At 41.4% G+C, this 19,610-nt stretch overlaps 1 long non-coding RNA gene across 1 annotated transcript; it reads right to left on the bottom strand.

Moving 5' to 3' along the window:
- Positions 1-9,468: 9,468 nt before the first annotated feature.
- LOC128544466 (uncharacterized) lies at positions 9,469-10,350 on the bottom strand. The gene is made up of 3 exons (XR_008365792.1): positions 10,088-10,350; positions 9,831-10,000; positions 9,469-9,576 (listed from the first exon to the last, which is right to left on the bottom strand). It is a non-coding gene; the product is annotated as an uncharacterized LOC128544466 (long non-coding RNA).
- Positions 10,351-19,610: the final 9,260 nt, after the last annotated feature.

Genomic DNA, 19,610 nt, shown 5'->3' with positions numbered 1-19,610 from the left:
TGTGTCCTTGTGAATCTCTCTCACTCAAAGGGACTTCCCCAGACAAACAAGCCAAAGAGCTATTTAATGATAAAGTTTAACCGTTTGGATGCTTGAAGTTTTTGGGATGACAGAAAAAAAATCTTGTGTTACTTAAGTGCAAAGGATGCAATTCCTTTAGGATTGTTGAAGGATAAGGAAGTGACGTTCTCTCATTCAGTCTGAAATCCAGAAGGCCAAACCAGTGGTGACATCTGACAGCTTGACCGTAAACATGCAGTCGTTTGAGATCAGACAGAATAATCCCCTGGCCCCCGTGGTGCGTCTGTAGGATGGAGGTACTGGACTTTTATAGCATTGAGCAACTACTCTGTAAAATCTACCCCCGTCGCTTTGACTTGCGACCACTGTTCCTCTTTCTTCTGACGTTGTTCTTCTGTGTTTGACTCGATATCAAGACTCAAAACTTTCCCCCTTGGACCTTCAAATAATCCTCCAGGTTTTCATTTTATTTTCTAAATGAAGTGTAGCATGAAGACTCTATTTTTGTTCTCGCTAACCCTAGAAACGAACAAACACAGAAAGTGAACTTGTATTTTTCATGGAGAAACCTGAATCTGTTTCTGAAGAAGTCTCGTTTCTTACAAAGCTATCTTTAAACTGGCATTAATCTTTTTCCAAAACTGAAACCACAAGCTGTGATTTAAATCTGGACAAAATCTGAAGCTCAGCCCACTTTCTTTACGAAAAACAAACAAACAAGCCGTCTGCTGATTCTTTTCTCATTCATGTCTCCAGAGCCATGCAAAAACACACTGGCACATGTGTCATGTAGACTTCATGTGGATGAAAGATGACAACGAAGCAATTTCTCTACTCCACATCTGTTCCGAGAAACCAAGCAACAGTTACGGAGTTGAATGTATCAACAAATATCCAGTTTCAGATTAAGGAAAGTGCATTTTGTTGCTGTTTCTATTCCAAAGAACCTCTGTAAAATGATCAGCCCCGGCATAAAAACACAAAAACAAGACCAAAGTTTACCAGATCGTCGTTGGCTTCAAGCCGAGTTTCAACAAATGCAGAAGTGAAAATAAATGCCCACTATGAAGTCTACCGCTCAAACCAGTGCCAGCATCAGAGCTAGTGAAGCATGAAGCACACCTGAACTGAAAACTGATCTCTTAGTACTGCTAATTAACTGCTAATGAGGACGAGGAACTGAAAAGTGAAAGAGTGCTGTGATGAAGCTCTGAGGTTGATAATCACCCCAGTGTTTTATTCTACAGGGTTGCCATTTTGTTCCAATTACTGCAGGCGGTGTTCAAGTCAAAGCAGGACTTTTGTACAGAATAACAGGACACAGTCCTGAGAGTAAAAACTCCCTTTATTTCTCTATATAATACCCTGATACACTAATGCACTTATTAAAGTGTTTCACGATCGGACTGTCTGCTTAATGTCTGAAAAAAAAATACTAACTCAGCAGCAGGGGGTTTAGGATAAAGCGGTTTTACTGTAGCATTCACTTTATTTTCAGGTGACACACGTCTGAATCCTGAACATGTTAAGAATGACAATAAAATAAAATGAAACCAGTAAACTGTCTTCATATATTCCTCTTTAAAGAAAAGGCAGTACTTTACTGTTCCTAGGATAGTTAAGTAACTGATGGTTTTAGTTTATTCAATAGGTTTGACTTAATAAAATCAAATAATTGAAAAAAATGTGTTTATGTTTTTAAGTGTTACTGCAGATGGTTAAGACATCATTTAGAAGAACGTATTGTGTTCTGTGTTTGCAGTGTGCTCTGGAAAAACTCATAAACGGTCTAAGCAGAACCCGACAACAGCTGATTGCTTTGGCAAACCAAGAACTCCTAAATGTCAAGCACTTCTTTATTTCTGTAAAGGTCTAAGGTCAGGACTCTGATTTGTTTTCAGTGGTGATACCTGACTGCAGTGTGAAATAACAAAGGTGATTCGTACATCCTGAGGCAGTTTAAACTGTCTGGTGTGCAGAAATGAAATATAAAGAAAGAAAGAAAGAAAGAAATAACTGCACAATAACTGGCCGCGCAACGTGCCAAGATGTGGTGATGAAACATGACTCCTACAACAAAGCTGTGAAAACAAATTGCCCTAAAACTACTGTAGAAGTTGTTTTTGCCAATCCAAAAAAGAACAACATGTCACTGTGAGGTTAGCTTTCTTGGGCCTGAGTCCAGGTTTCAATCGTTTGATGTGCTAAAGCGCTAAATGAAACGCTAACCTTCATCTTGGTACACTTCCTCCGATGTCATTTTGAAAGACAGAGGTGTGAACTGTGCGGTTTTCATCAACTTTGCATTCTCTCTGGTTTCATCTCCCTGTATAGCACTGGTCACTGCAAAAACACTCTCAAAAAGCCCTCTGAATACAACAATATTAAAATAATCGCGAGACAGTATGCAGAACTACAGGGAAGGAAAGACCTAGCATCACACCTTTACAGGAGAGCGTTATAATAACCTGTGGAGTGTGGAAAAGCTCTGCAGGCAGTTTGTTTTAATGCCAACCTGAGAATCTGAACTTTCTCACACTTCACAAAGTCAGGTGCTAGTGAGAGAGAGAGAAGCTGCAGTGCGCTGACAAAAGCCACAAAGTTCACACCTCTGTGTCTGAAAACGTCAACGAGAATATCTGCGTTTAATCGGCTCAGCCTTAGCACATCATCCACCCTCAGTGTGGAATAAAAACCTCTGTGGTGAATGACTTCATGCTTTCTGGTCCCAAAAACAGCAGATTGATGACCAGAAGCATCGCGATGCTATATAGGGCAGATGCCACATGTTTCAACTTCTAGTTGTCCAGAGAAGGGGCGCCGGTAAGGGGGGGGACAGCAGGGAGCCTTACTGCCTGGCTGCGCCTCAGCCGCTGGTTCGATCCTGACCTCAGGTTGACCTTTGGGAGTTTCGTCCTGGTATCCAGTTCCTCATTTTTAATCTCTCTGATACAGCATATGGTGGATGAATCTAGATTGTTTGTGAGCCACCAATCAAGACGAACAGACCAGGAGAAGAAGGAAGTCGAAGTTGGTGCTCCAATCATTGCTAATCATTTCTCATTTTGAAAAAACGTTAAGAGCGACGCTCTTGCATGTTTTCCCACTTGATCAACTATAGCTGTGTAGGTCATGGGATGAGACTAATGAGACGGTGCTAATGATGATTTTGCATTCAGGCTAAAAATACAGGCGACAAAGCTTTACCCTCGAACCCACTCTTCGTCAATTATGCACTAGATGCAGAAGGTGCACTAAAAAAATAGACTGGAAAACAGAGAATAAATCATTTGGTTCTTACCACGAGTCAGGAGGACGTTCCTGGTAATGACGCGATGTAATGTTTAAACAAACAAAGGCCATTGTGGTCATTTATTTAATTAAACTATTAAGAACCAAGACAGCCATGTTCTCAAGAAGGATAAAGAAACCTCTTCATTATAATATTTAATTATCCCGTCCTTTATTATTACTGCATGTGCCACGTAAATGTCACTTTTGCTTTCAGTACCTTATCACACTGGCATCAACATTTTCTTTCTCTCTTGAAACTCCTGATGACGATGCTTACCTTAACAGGATCGTCTGACTTGAAGAGAGCTATGACTCATGACTAATTATGAACATTTTCCAGATTACCAGAGCCACTGGTTTCTAATTCATTTGAAAAATTATTGGCTCTATATTTACCGTAAAGAGTAATATTACTATCAATAGCCAGTTTTTCCCCCCTTTTCCTTTATGAGTCATTTAAATAATTTGGGCTAAAGTGACTAATTTGGACACAAAGCATCTTTGCATCATGGTAATCTGATTTCGGCGTGGTGGAACAGGTGGGATTGGGAATTAAAAACAAAGAACTCTGTCTGAGAGACGAGTCAGGATTTATTCCCAAATCCTGCTGATCAGTAATGAGTGTGTTGCTCATTAAACCAGAGCGGAGAGAGAGAGAGAGAGAGAGAGAGAGATGGGAAGGGTAGATGGAGACGTAGACGTATGAGTCAGACACGTCTAGATTTAGAAAGGCACACCTGCAGTGAGGGGGAAGGGGAGAGGTGCGCTGAACAAGGTGATTTTTATTATTGCGTCATGCTACTTAAGGTGTAATGCCTCAGATTTTCCCAAAATGGTACAGATATATCGCCGTTGCATTTATACACTCCTCTTTTCCGTTCATTCTCCTCCTCCTTCTTCACCTCTTTTCCTTGTTCCTGTCTCTCTCCAGCACTTTGACCTAATTCTCTTTATCTAATCTGCTGCGCTTAGACCGTCTTATGGACAACAATCAACCCTGCTAATTGTTTAAATCCCCTCCGTCTGTAAGTATAGCACTCGTGTTTGAGCACCAGGCAACAGGTTTGTGTGATATAATGATTTAATCATCTCTACAGGATGTTACACTGCCACGACTTCCTGTGATGATGATCACTCCTGTTGTATTATTTATGGGCTTTTTAGAGTACAGGCGCCTTTTTATTAAACTGGGCGTCTTGTCTCAAGTGTCCTAAGCTCAGTACTGTGACGAATAAGATAAAAACTTCCTGGGAAATAAAAGACCCTGGGAATTCCTACCTAAGGATTCAAATTCGTTAAATCAGAATGGACGCTCACGGTATCTTCTGCTGTGTTTACAATTTTTTTTCTTATTTTTAAATAAAAAAATACAGATTTTACACACGTCCATCCAAGCTAGTGCACTATGTACCGTGTACACTCCCTTGTTCCACACAGTGAGTAGTGCCCTTGATCAGGGGTTAGAGAGGGATTTGGGATTCAGCCTTGTGTTAGATGCTAGTTAGCTTTATAGCTAAGCGTTAGCCGTAAACAGAACGACACGGACGGTTCAGAGGTGATTGAGAAGGACTTAGAAGTGATTAGTGCAGAGGCGGCGTGTTGTTTAAGACGCCATAACGTTATCAGATGTGTGTTCTTACTGAAAGTGCTTCTGTGACTGGGTGTGAATGTGGGTTTAGTCAGACAGCTGCTCTCTCCTCAGTACTGCGGACCGTACAGACCTACTCTCACCCACGCCGAGACACACAGTTAGTGTCATTAACCACTGGACAACACCTGGGACACGCCCACTCATACACAGAGTTACACAGTGCTGTTACTATCTGTTATCAGCACTTTCACCAAATCAGATTATGCAGTTTTTAGAGCACATTACTGCAGAATCACCGTACGGTCGCTAAAGGATTTTTGCTCTTGCAGGTCCGGACTACACGGCTTGTAATATCATCGCATCCTTGCTCACGCTTCTTAAACCTGAAAAACTGGAAATACTTGTTTTTCTGTTTTAGCCTCTGGAGTTTTGGAGATTAAAACATTCAAGGAAAAATAAATGACACCTATTGAACGTAAGGCCAAACCTAGCATGATGTTATCAGTGACGTGGCACCGTTTCCCATCATCCGTCTGCTGAAAAACACACCGTCATCCTTATTGTGATCTTCATCATCATCTACATCACCGTCAGCCTCCTCCACATGTGGGTGAAGAATCAAACTGAAATTCAGAACGCTGCAGAAAAGAGAAGCTTCAGCTCGAGACCGTAGGCGATTCGAGAAGAATAGAAAACTTACTCATAAAGTATAAATAACTTCAGCTGCAGCTGAATTAACCTTCAGACACTTCCTGTTTCAGAGCTTATGGGGAAGTTCACAATGGGCATGAGGTCAATCAATCAATTCATTAATCAATCAATTAATATGAACCATTTTTCTCTCATTTGTTTTCTCTTAAGCCCTTACATGAATTTCCTTAACAGTCCAAAATGACAAAGTGTAATTTTAATGTAAAAAACAACAACAAATACATTAAATAAACAAACACATAAATAATTATTCAACTGATTTGTATTTTAAGGTATTTTGAAGGAAAAGATTAATAACACCATCACACTGACTAAATCCTCCCCCCCCCCCACCCCCCCACCATATATGGGCTCTTATTGCTGCAGTCGTCTGTTGTCTTAACAATCTGATTATTAGATTATAGATTGTCTGTCTATGTGTGTTTATGTGTGTGTGTGTGTGCATGTGTGTGTGTGCGTGTGTGTGCGTGTGTGTTTCTGTACATGCGTCATGAAGGCCATTCTTACCACTGTGGTTTGTTTGTTTGTTTGCTGCAGAAATGTTTCTGTTGTTGGTCTCAACAATAATCTGTTTGTAGAAACATACAGAAGAAAAAAAAGAAAAAAAAAACTTAATTTAAATACAGTCAGGTCCATAAATTTAGGAACAAAGATAAGATTTTTGCTGTTTGTTCTCTGCACACAGAGTCAGGTATTAAAGGCAACCCCTATGCTTGCAATTACTGTATGTTAGTTTGTTCCAGTATATATGACTACCCGAACTGTGTGTGTGTGTGTGTTTGTAACTTTTTGGTAACGTCAATTTTTGTCAAATCTTCTTCTTCTTTGTCTTTCGGCTGTTCCCTTTCAGGGGTCGCCACAGCGAATCATCTGCCTCCATCTAACCCTATCCTCTGCATCCTCTTCTCTCACACCAACTAACTTCATGTCCTCTCTCACTGCATCCATAAATCTCCTCTTTGGTCTTCCTCTAGACCTCCTGCCTGGCAGTTCCAACCTCAGCATCCTTCTACCAATATATTCACAATCTCTCCTCTGAACATGCCCAAACCAGCTCAATCTGGCCTCTCTGACTTTATCTCCAAAACATCTAACGTGGGTTGTCCCTCTGATAAACTCATTTTTAATCCTATCCATCCTTGTCACTCCCAAAGAGAACCTCAACATCTTTAGCTCTGCTACCTCCAACTCTGCCTCCTGTCTTTTCTTCAGCGCCACTGTCTCTAAGCCGTAGAGCATCGCTGGTCTCACCACTGTCCTGTACACCTTTCCTTTCATTCTCGCTGATATTCTTTTATCGCACAACACACCTGACACTTTTCTCCACCCATTCCAACCTGCCTGTACCCGCCTCTTCACCTCCTTTCCACACTCTCCGTTGCTCTGGACCGTTGACCCTAAGTACTTAAAATCCTGCACCTTCTTTACCTCTGCTCCCTGTAGCCTCACCGATCCTCCTGGGTCCCTCTCATTTACACACATGTATTCCGTCTTGCTGCGGCTAACCTTCATTCCTCTGCTTTCCAGAGCATACCTCCACCTCTCCAAATTTTCCTCCACCTGTTCCCTGCTCTCGCTACAGAGCACAATGTCATCTGCAAACATCATAGTCCATGGGGACTCCTGTCTTACCTCATCTGTCATCCTGTCCATCACCAGAGCAAACAAAAAGGGGCTTAGAGCCGATCCTTGATGCAGACCCACCTCCACCTTAAACTCTTCTGTCACACCTACAGCACATCTTACCACTGTCTTACAGCTCTTATACATGTCCTGCACCACTCTAACATACTTCTCTGCCACTCCAGACTTCCTCATACAATACCACAGCTCCTCTCTTGGCACCCTGTCATACGCTTTCTCTAAATCTAAAAAGACACAATGCAACTCCCTGTTACCTTCTCTGTACTTCTCCGCCAGTATCCTCAAAGCAAATACTGCATCTGATGTACTCTTTCTAGGCATAAAACCATATTGCTGCTCACAAATGCTCACCTCTGCCCTTAACCTAGCTTCCACTACTCTTTCCCACAGCTTCATTGTCTGGCTCATTAGCTTTATACCTCTATAATTGCCACAGCTTTGCACATCTCCCTTGTTCTTAAAAATTGGCACCAATACACTTCTCCTCCATTCCTCTGGAATCCTCTCACTCTCCAAGATCTTGTTAAACAAACTTGTCAAAAACTCTACTGCCACCTCTCCTAAGCACTTCCATACCTCCACAGGTATGTCATCAGGACCAACAACCTTTCCACTCTTCATCCTCTTCAACGCCCTTCTCACCTCACTTCTACCAATATTTGCTACTTCCTGTTCCACAACAGTCACCTCTTCTACTCTTTGTTCTCTTTCGTTTTCCTCATTCATCAACTCCTTAAAGTACTCCTTCCATCTTCCCATCACCCTCCTGGCATCTGTCAGTACATTTCCATCTCTATCTTTAATCACTCTAACCTGCTGCACATCCTTCCCATCTCTATCTCTCTGCCTTGCCAACCTGTACAGATCCACCTCTCCCTCCTTACTGTCAAGCCTAGCATACAAGTCCTCGTATGCTCTTTGTTTGGCCTTTGCCACCTCTACCTTCACCTTACTCTGCATCTCCCTGTACTTCTGTCTACTCTCTTCAGTCCTCTCAGTGTCCCACTTCTTCTTAGCTAGCCTCTTTCCCTGTATACACTCCTGGACTTCCTCATTCCACCACCAAGTCTCCTTGTCCACTTTCCCCTTACCTGATGATACACCAAGTACCCTCCTACCTGTCTCCCTGATCACATTGGCTGTAGTTGTCCAGTCAACTGAAAGCACCTCCTGACCACCCATAGCCTGTCTCAACTCCTCCCTAAAGACTTCACAATATTCTTCCTTTCTCAGCTTCCACCACTTTGTCCTCTGCTCTGCCTTTGTCCTCTTCGCCTTCCTCACCACCAGGGTTATTTTACACAACACCATTCTGTGTTGTCTGGCTACGCTCTCCCCTACCAACACTTTGCAGTCACTGATCTCTTTCAGGTTACAACGTCGACACAAGATGTAGTCGACCTGAGTGCTTCTGCCTCCACTCTTATATGTCACCCTATGTTCCTGCCTCTTCTGGAAGAAAGTATTTACTACTGCCATTTCCATCCTCTTTGCAAAGTCCACCACCATCTGTCCTTCTACATTCCTGTCCTGAAGACCAAACCTGCCCATCACATTTTCATCACCTCTGTTCCCTTCCCCAACATGTCCATTGAAGTCTGCACCAATCACCACTCTCTCACCTCTGGGGATGCTCTGCATCACTTCATCTAACTCAATCCAGAATTTCTCCTTCTCTTTTAACTCACATGACCAAATGACCTGAATTAAAGCTGAATGTCTTGAGTGTTTCATTTAAATTTAATGAGTTTGTGTACAGAGGCCACATGCCAAAAAAAAACGCTCTTATCTTTGTTCCAATATTTATGGACATGGTCGTTTTAAAAATCATTTCCAAAAAACTTTCCTGAGGCTTTGCACTGTTTTTTTTTTACACATGAGCGCTTCCAGTGCACCTTTACTTCCATTTTCAAGAAATTCTTTTGAAAAGACACACACACACACACACACACACATACATGAATGTAATTACATGAAATTATTATTATTATTATTATTATTATTATTATTATTATTTACTTTGACATTTAGGAAATGTGTAATTAATATGATGTGCAATAAATGACATCCTTAAGTAATAAACAACACAAGAGGATGAAAAGGGGAATTATTCAATTTCAAGATTCAAATAACTTTATTAATCCCAGAGGGAAACAGTTTAAATTGCTCAACCAAGCATTATCGTAAATTTTATATTAAACAGGAAGTAATATGTACTTATAAGGACTGCAGCTGAAATAAAGGAAGCGGGGATGCGTTGTTTCAGTCGACACACTTCTGAAAAATCCTTTTCGTGTTTCACTGACAAAAAGCCGCTGGGGATCGTAAAGAAGAGGCATGTTAGTGCAGTGTGGAGTGACGAGTGACTGTGTGTGTGTGTGTGTGTGTGTGTGTTTGTTCTGGACAAACTCGCAAGGCAGCTTCACAGGAAAAAACACCATTCTAGATCTAAATTTAAAATTAAAACCCCCTCGTTTTGTGCTATTTGTGTGTGTGTGTGTGGTGTGTGTAATTGATGAGGCATGCATGTGTGTGTGGGGAGGTTGTGCATTGTCTTTGAGGCTCTCACTCGGACACTTCTGCCGTTCGTCCCGTCCTCGTGTCCCGTCCTCGTCCCCGTGCAGTCCCTCTCTCGCTCCTCTGTGGACCCCTGGCTTCTCCTTTCTCGCTCTCGGTTCCGCTCTGTTTCTTCCTAACGTTCAGAGGGTTTTTTTTACTTCCTTCCCTTCATCCAGGTTTCTGTAAAGCAGCATGGTAAAAGTGTTTATGGTTCAAGATGTCTTTTAAAGGCAAATTAATAAATAAACAAAACAAAACACCAATTACATGAATCATGTTTACGAAATAATCCCAACGCCGCCAACGTCCGATCCACAACAAGCGGTTGATAAACAGATAACTTAATTTCTTATCATGAAATTGGAATAGTATCTAAAAAAAACTGCTGTCTCATGAGGGTGATGTCACTTCCTGTGTTGTACGGTAAACACGCCGAAGGTAATTTTGGACACAGGAAGTGGAGTGTGTAGGAGGCAGCAGGACTTAGTAATACTATTTTAAATTTCCTAAACAGCATGATGTCATTTCCTGTCAGAGCCATGGAGTGCTTCGTTTGTCTTTGTTCTGCATCATCGCAGAGTGTGTGTGAGTGTAGGAGTGTGTGTGCATGTGTGTGTTACAGCTCATGCTCCAGGTACAGCACTTAGGCAACAAATACCGACAGTATTAGTGTTTCTGTATTAGTGTGTGTGTGTGTGTGTGTGTGTGCATGCAAACTATGGTGTGTTTATTGATGTTAATTACAATTTTAAATAAAGAATTATCAAAACAACAACAATAAGTGTTTTTTATTTTTCTTGATTGATTTGACTTTAGTGGTTTTAGTTCATTTTTATAAAAATGTTATGTATTCAATATTATTTTATTTAGTTTATTTGTTATATGTAGCAAATCGATTCATTATTTTAATTATTTTTATTTTTAGAAAAAAAATCTAATAGACAATTAATGTGATATGGACACAGATATATATATGACTATGTGAATCAGACGGACTGATCACGACTCCGGCGGACTGAGAGAACGTTCTCCCTTGATGGTGTCCGAGCTCTAGTGAGACACTGGGATCAGTGCATTAGTGTATCAGGGGATTATAGAGAGACATCACGGGAGTGTTTACTCTTAGGACTGTGTTCTGTTATTCTGTACAATCAAAATATTCAGAAACCTTTCTTTCTCTTTCATTTTAAAGATAAAGCCTCGTAAACACTCGCAATGTCCACTCGAGAGTTCTGATGTGAGCCTAGTTTATTTTCACACTCATTGGTTATAAGAAATGCATCAAATCAGTCCATTATTGCACAGCGTGAGTCACTAGCATGTGAGCGTCTCATGTGTCGTTAGCGCTGTGTGTCTCTCAGCACGTTCGACCGCTCGCTCAGCTCGACAGCACTTCCTGCAGTGGATGGAAGTGTGCAGTACACACACCTACAGCCCTGAAGCTACAGCCGCTGACTGACTGGTTCAGGAAACACACACACACACACACACACACACACAAAGCAAAGTCACAGTAACTTTTGTTAATTAGAGTTCAGGATGCTTTAACATGAAAGTAGTTAATCAGATAAATTATGCCTGACAAACCAACATGTACAATTATACGGGTGTTAACGCTTAAAGTTTTATAAACCATGATGCCTGATTAATGTTATTTCATCCAGGTTTATGATTAATGATGATTTATGGTTATGACATCAAAATGTAACAGGCTTTTATTTTTCATTCTGGCCTGATCACTTTACTGTCCATAAGATTGTTATCTTAAAGACAAACTTAAAATAAGCAAGATTTCTATATCAGAAACATAGCACCCATACACACCTATACACACCATCCAGACGTCTGGGTTTTTATATAAGAAATATGGCACCTATACATGTCTATACACACCATCCAAACGTCTGGGTTTCTATATAAGAAACATTGCACCTATACACACCATCCAGACGTCTGGGTTTCTATATTAGAAACATGGCACCTATACACACCATCCAGACGTCTGGGTTTTTATATCAGAGACATGGCACCTATACACACCATCCAGACGTCTGGGTTTCTATATAAGAAACATTGCACCTATACACACCATCCAGACGTCTGGGTTTTTATATCAGAGACATGACACCCATACACACCTATACAAACCATCCAGACGCCTGGGTTTCTATATCAGAGACATGGCACCTATACACACCTATACACACCATTCAGACGTCTGGGTTTCTATATTAGAAACATGGCACCTATACACACCATCCAGACGTCTGGGTTTCTTTATCAGAGACATGGCACCTATACACACCATCCAGACGTCTGGGTTTCTATATCAGAAACATGGCACCTATACACACCATCCAGACGTCTCGGTTTCTATATTTTAGAGACATGGCACCAATACACACCATCCAGATGTCTGGGTTTCTATATCAGAAACATGGCACCTATACACACCATCCAGACGTCTGGGTTTCTATACCAAAGACATGGCACCTATACACACCATCCAGACGTCTGGGTTTCTATACCAAAGACATGGCACCTATACACACCATCCAGACGTCTGGGTTTCTATACCAAAGACATGGCACCTATACACACCTATACACACCATCCAGACGTCTGGGTTTCTATATCAGAAACATGGCACCTATACACACCATCCAGACATCTGGGTTTCTATATTAGAAACATTGCACCTATAAACACCATCCAGACGTCTCGGTTTCTATATTTTAGAGACATGGCACCAATACACACCATCCAGACGTCTGGGTTTCTATACCAAAGACATGGCACCTATACACACCATCCAGACGTCTGGGTTTCTATATTTTAGAGACATGGCACCTATACACACCATCCAGACGTCTCAGTGCTCAGTGTGTGTTCTGGTGTACTGATGGACGCGGTGCTAAGACACTGTGATGTTTTAGTTTTAGGAGACCTGAGTGCACTAAGTTTCACATTTCTGTTATGAGGTGGTAACAACTACACTGGAGTTTTATCTGTTTTGCATCGTCACCATTTTAACAGAACATTCTTACAGAGCTGTTATAACTAGTCATAAGGACAGCTGGTGCTCCGAAGGGCTTATGATACGCTCTGAACACGGCTCATGAGGATGAAAGGAAAATCACAAATTGCTCATTTAAGGGAAAAAAACAAACACACCTTAAGGTCAGTCAGTCAGGGACTTTCCTCTGCCTGAACCAGACATAAAGTCTAACAGCCTCGCACCTCAGTCACTTCCTTTTAGCTCATTAGACGGTGACATCACATCTGTGCCGAGCCCTGATTGGTTAACGGCGTGTGGACTTTGAGTCATCGCGCGCCATCGCATTGGCCTTTGACTTCAAGAGTAATAAAAGCGTGACACAGCCCGTGTTTGTTCGGCCTCTCCCGCGGGAGTGATCAGGCTACAGGTTTTGGTCTTATGACACACACACACACACACACAAACACACACACACACACACACACACACTACAAATATCTGTCACATGACAGCTACACACACCCACACACACGCATACACATATAGTCGCGTGGCCTGGACATGTTCAGACAGGTATACAGCAGCTACAGTAACACTGACACACACACACACACACACACGCACAGCGCTTTTAATAACACACATCCAGGTAGAGTGAAGAGGAAATCCTGAGCAGAGTAACACAAAGCTGGTCTACAGGAGGGTACAGTAAGGGGCTGAGAAAGAGAGAGAGAGGGAGAAAGAGAGAGAGAGAGAGAGAAAGGGAGGGAGAGGGAGAGAGAGAAAGGGAAGAGAAGCAAAGGGGAGAGAGATAGGGAGGGAGATATTAGTAAATAAATATACAAAAAATTATTTAACATAAACTACTATATGAACAACTAATTTATACTTTAATTATTTATATAACTGCCTGCTCTACATTTTATCTATAATTTATACTAACTTAAAAAATTTAATGAATAATAATAATAATAATAATAAATGTCATGTTTTGTTAAATAATATATAAACAATACAAATATTTAAAAAAAAAAAAAAAAAAACCCTAAACTATTATTTTGGTATTCAGAAAAGTCTAAAAACTGTAAATATAATAATAATAAACTAATAATAATAGTAATAATAATAACTAGAGAGTGAAAATTTCTGGAGAAATTTTAAGTGTGGTTCTGCGACGGCCGGGTCGCCCCTAATGAGCGTGGATACCATCCAGTGCGTGGTGAAGCCTTCCGTTGCATCATAGTCACGGCCATGATGTCACAGCAGAGTCTATGGAACTGTTAATGTTAAGACTGTGGGACTTTTTGGGCCGTTTTTGGGAGCACCGCGCAACGACCCCCCACCAAAAGTCATAGCGCACCATTCCCGCGCAAGCCGCATGGAACGATGTAACATACTGTACGTGTGGGTCATCTCAAAGCTGCGGGGCGTGAAACGGTCCAAAGTTTTAGGGATATAATAAATGGATTAATTAAGCAAACTTAATTAATAATTATTATTAATAAAGTAATAATAATAGTGGTTAGCACTGTCACTTCGCACCTCCATATCTTTGGTTCCAGTCCCGTCTCAGGGTCTGTGTGTGTGTGTGTGTGTGCGCGCGTGTTTATGTGGGTGGCATGCGATGGATTGATTCCCCTTCCTGGGTGTAACTCCACTACATGCCCTAAGTCTCATGGGACAAACTCCAGGCCCCCGCGACCCTGAATACAGGATAAAGCAGACGATGAGTGAGTGAGTGAGTGAGTAATAATAATAAAGTGCTTATACATAATGTACTCAGTGTAAAAGATTAAAAGCGTTGTGTTAGACCACATTAAAGCATCAGTGGCACGACTTATTAACACGAATAATCCTGCACATAATACGCTGACTAAACGTTAGTGAGAATCATTACAGATCATGAAACTATTTAACACGTAATGTCCCGAATATGAAGCAAAGAGAAAATGTGTGTTCTTTTGATCACAACAGGATTATGCGTGTTAAAACTCTTAGTAATAATCATAATAATCATCGTGTCTGTAACAACCGCAGTAACGGATCTCTATTAACAAGATGGACGCAGACTCTCTGTAACCGTCCACTTTCACTGATTTGCTAACATTAGTGATAGCAGATAGCAAGTGAATCTCTACTGGTGGCCCTGTGTGTGTCTCTGTGTGTGTGTGTGTGTCTCTGTGTGTGTGTCTGTGTGTGTGGTCTTAAACACGTAAAAGCCTTGCCTAAGGCACTGTGAGATGGCTCACACACAGGAAATACATGTGTGACACACACTTACACACGCTATGCTTTATCTGCGGAACAAAGGCATATCACTTCACACATACACCACACCACTCCTGTCCTTCCTCTGCACTCTGGACATCGACTGTCAACACACATGTATTTTACACACACACACACACACCCTCCAGACGCTTGGATGAAGTTCACTTTTCCACATTCCTTCTGAAAGGTCATGAGTTATCAGCCACAGACATCAGGTACAGAGATCTGGACAAACCGTCTGTGACGCCACCCTCAGGTTTACTGAAGAGCAGTGCTGAAGCTCACCTCTGGTGGTTACCATCTCTCCAGAAGCTAACTCGTTTACGGTATTTAGTGGAACAACATTACACAGAGTGCCTGATTTTTAGGGTTGAGGGATTTGCTTAAGGCACCAACACTAGAAAATTGCTAAATATATTCCTACTTTTGTTTATTAACATATTTTAAGATTTATTTATTTCTGCATTTCCACATTTTCACATTTCTACATTACTTTGTCGCTGTGTGCTGAAAACGTAGGCGGTCCCAGCCTTAGTCGAAACTGGGATTGGTTAAACGAAGTGAGATTGTTTCGACTCAACTAGTAATGCCTTGGCTTGTAATGACCGCTGTCTGGCAACTATGGTGTTGTTTTTTGTTTTGTTTTTTTACAAGCTGCCGCTCATCAGTTAAAATCATTAGCCGGTGAAATTGAAAACCTCGCAGCAAACGACTACGTTTTCTACATAGACGAAAGATTAATGGACGATTTAGTTCAGCTTGATGCTGAGATGGATGTTGATCTTAAACACACGTGTCTTCAAGAAGTTGTCCGCCAACTTCATATCCTCACGCAGAAGAGGAAGGGAACGTTGGGCGTCCACGGTGCGTTTTACCTCCGAATATAATTGAGGCTCTTCTACTTCTGGGTAAAACACACCATGGACACCCAACGTTCCCTTCCTTTATCTGCGTGAGGACATGAAGTACTTGAAGACCGTCAAACACAGTTTGGTTAAGGATCCTGCAGAACGTGTGCTAACAGCCATTTGCATAGTTAGTTTCAGATAACGAAAAAGCATCACGCTGATTAGATCGATTGCTTCTGTCTGAGGTGCCCTGCGGCCCAATCCCGGTGTCGACTGAGGCTGGGACCGCCTACCTTATCAGCATACAGCGACAAAGAAATGTAGAAATGTGGAAATGCAGAAATACATCAACTTGAAATATGTTAAGAAACAAAAGTAGGAATATATTTAGCAATTTCCCAGGGCTTATTGTATTTATGTATTTATTTATTTTTTATACTACTTATTTGTTTACACATTTATTTATTTATAATTATGTCATGTTTAGTCCTCCATACAGTAGGTGTTGTTCAGAACACACCTACTTAACTGAGTCACAGTGAGTTAGCTAGCTTATCTTTAGCTTTGCTAAAATTCTACCGGGGCCAATATTAATTTATATGCTAAGAGCACATAACATTTGATTAAACTCCCTCATCCGTAGGCCACACGGCCAGTGCTAAGTTAAACTACCACTATTCCACTTAACTGGTTAGCTAAAGTGAGGCCACTCTCGTCCCATATTTGCATAACGTTTTACCTATTATTTATCTATAACATCTATCATGGCTTAATATAATTTTAACTATATAAAAAATCCCCCTGTACAGTTGTGATGAACAGTTCTGTTGTAAAGTCAGGCATTTTAACATCGCACTCTATGGGGATTCACTCGCTTTTGGAGCCAGCCCCTAGTGGTAATTTGGGAAACTTCATGTTTTAGGGCTTCTGTATTGGCTTAATTTTTCAGAACCAGAAGCTGCCCCTTGGTTACCCCCCTTTTTTTTTTAAATAGTCATCATCCTCATCATCTTCATCATCATCTACAGTAGGAACCTCTGTGGAGTGAAAATGGAGTGATGTTGGAAACATCCTGTTAAGACTTTCGCTCCACATGACATAAACGCCGTCATCATGCTGCAAATCTCATGTTCTACCCCATAGGGCTCTACGTGGGTCTGATCTAGTGACAGGAGAAACCAGTTTGAGAAGACTGTGTGACCTGGAGGAGTATCACTCTGAAAATAGAAGTTTAAAGTCGGCCCATACTCAGGAACAATCCTGACAATGATCATCTGGCATGATCAGGACCTGCACATTTACACCATGACACAGGGCAGGCTCAGGCTGTGGATGTATGATGTTGTTGAGTGAATGTCTGTGTCGACTGTAGACCCAGCTGGACGCCCCCTTCACAAGTCATATAAACATCTGCACATTACACAAGGTCCCTCCTCCTGCATCATGTCAAAGTGTGTGCCAGTGAAGACAGCCTCACTGACAGCCTAATGTCAGTGAATACCAGTCAGGCTGAGTTGTTGCACTAGTTTGAAAGGCATCTCTGTCTGTCTTTCTAACCTAGCTTAGCTCAGAAAAAAGAACCAAGTCATACATTCGTTTGCGCGTCAATACAGTACGTCACAGAAATAGCTGCCATCCCAAAGCTGCCATTTTCTTAAATATTTATCCTTAACTTTTAAGCTGTGAACGTGACAGGAAGTGATAGAGACAAGGGAACAAAATCGCTTGACCGCTGATGTTTGGACTAGCAGCCGCGTCAGCCCAGCATCAGGTTAAAGCAGTGTTAGCGCTCACACTCTAGCCATGAAGTAGCAGGTGCATTTGATGATACGCTTCAGATGTGTGAGGGACGTTTTGAAAAGTTCAGTTCACATTGTACTCTGGGACAAGACCTGGAACTTTCTGTAGAGTGTTTGTGACACATTTGAACATTTCCTACATAATATGCCATGTTATGTGATATATTCGCACTTTAGATACGTTTGGCTCTGATTCTGCGTCTTGTCTGAACAAGTTTAGAAAGATTTTACTGACAGGAGAACTTGTCTGGATTTGCAGTTTTTCCTGAAAGCCGAAGATGACACCGCATAAACACATGACATCATTTAACATCATGGAAAAGATTTAATGGAAATTATTTGATGTGTAAGACAACCCTCTTTTTTATGCTTGTTATTTTTTCCAGATGACATTTGAAACGTGCAGAATGTGAGAAATGAAATACGCTCGTGTTGTATTACTCTGCTGTTTTTTTTAATAAAGCCTTTGAGTCTGTCTTGTGTTTCGCCCTCTGTCACCTCTTCAGGGTGGTTTCAAGTGAAGTTCTTTAGAAGTGCCCTGGACGACTTGTACGGTGTGTAAATAGTTACTGATGGGTGTTTGCCATCTAAAGTCCTAACCCTGAAGTGTGGAAACCAGCCAAAACCAATATGACTTTCTGCCAGGAATGAACGTCACTGCAGTGCTGTAGTAACAGATTTCACCACACTGACATGGATTTTGGTTTGTTTTGGTGAATCTTCCGATCTTTACTCCTGCAAAGATGATGCTGTTCAGCTTAATAAATGTCTAATCTCACCGGCTATAGATGTATTTATTGATTGTGTGATTGATCAGGAGAGAACCGTGCTTTTGTTTGATTGATCAGGAGAGAACCGTGCCTTCAAACCTGGGCCTGCAGTGAGCACTAAGACAGTGAGCTCCCACCAAACCAAATAAAAACCATGCAACTCATCCACCATTGTAAAATCACTAGAGCACATCTGGTTTTGCAAAACGGTTTTGCAACATACGCAGGCTTTCAAACATATATTATTAATAACAAACTAAACATCATCAACATATCCGGCTTGCCTTCTTCATCAAAGAAAACATGATCCATCATGCCAGGCCCCTTCTTGGTCTAGTTCTGATGCTCACCTGCCCATTGTAGGTGTTTTGGTGGAGGACACATGTCCCCATGGGCACCCTGACTGGTCTGCAGCTACGCAGCTCTATACACAATGAACTGCAAAGTGCTCTGTGTTCTGACACACCAAACATCAGGCAGAAGGCATTCTTACAGTAAATACACCTCTCAGCTGAAGCATGCACCTTTTACAAACCTCCCAATAGGGAGGCGCTACAGGTTTATCATTACCTGCACTAAATAACTGAGATAGATTTTTCCCTTAGGCTGTTTCCATCCTTAATGTCCTGAACAGATCAGGGTTCATCCTACACTGCTCTTTCTACTTAGATTCATCTTTGCAGTGCCTGTAACTCTAAAGGCTGTTTTTCTACCAGGGTATATTTCACTTGTATCCATTCTGTAGATAACATACTGATTTATATACTGGAACAGAAAGCACTGGAAGAATAATTCTGATGTACACTATAAACGAGATCCTAAGCTTCCTTGTGGAGATGGGAGAGACTGACAGAAGGACAGCATCGCTGCAGCACTCAGGCTTTTTTTTTTTTTTTTGCATTGTCAGACAAACAGATCTATCATCAAACTAATTTTCAATTTCACTTATTTAGGGAAAAAAATCTGTCTAAACCTGCTTAGCTCTACTTAGTCCTGTTGCATAACCCAAGTGTACTTGCACTTGAGGACATGAACTGATGGACGGTCATTCTACTTTAGGATTTTCTTGTTGAACGCAGAATTCATGGTTCCATCCATTATGGC

The sequence above is a fragment of the Clarias gariepinus genome, chromosome 16 (assembly GCF_024256425.1).
Source record: "Clarias gariepinus isolate MV-2021 ecotype Netherlands chromosome 16, CGAR_prim_01v2, whole genome shotgun sequence".
Classification (NCBI taxonomy): Eukaryota; Metazoa; Chordata; class Actinopteri; order Siluriformes; family Clariidae; genus Clarias; species Clarias gariepinus.
The sequence above is the reverse complement of the archived record's forward strand: the minus strand, read 5'-3'. Positions and strand labels throughout refer to the sequence as shown.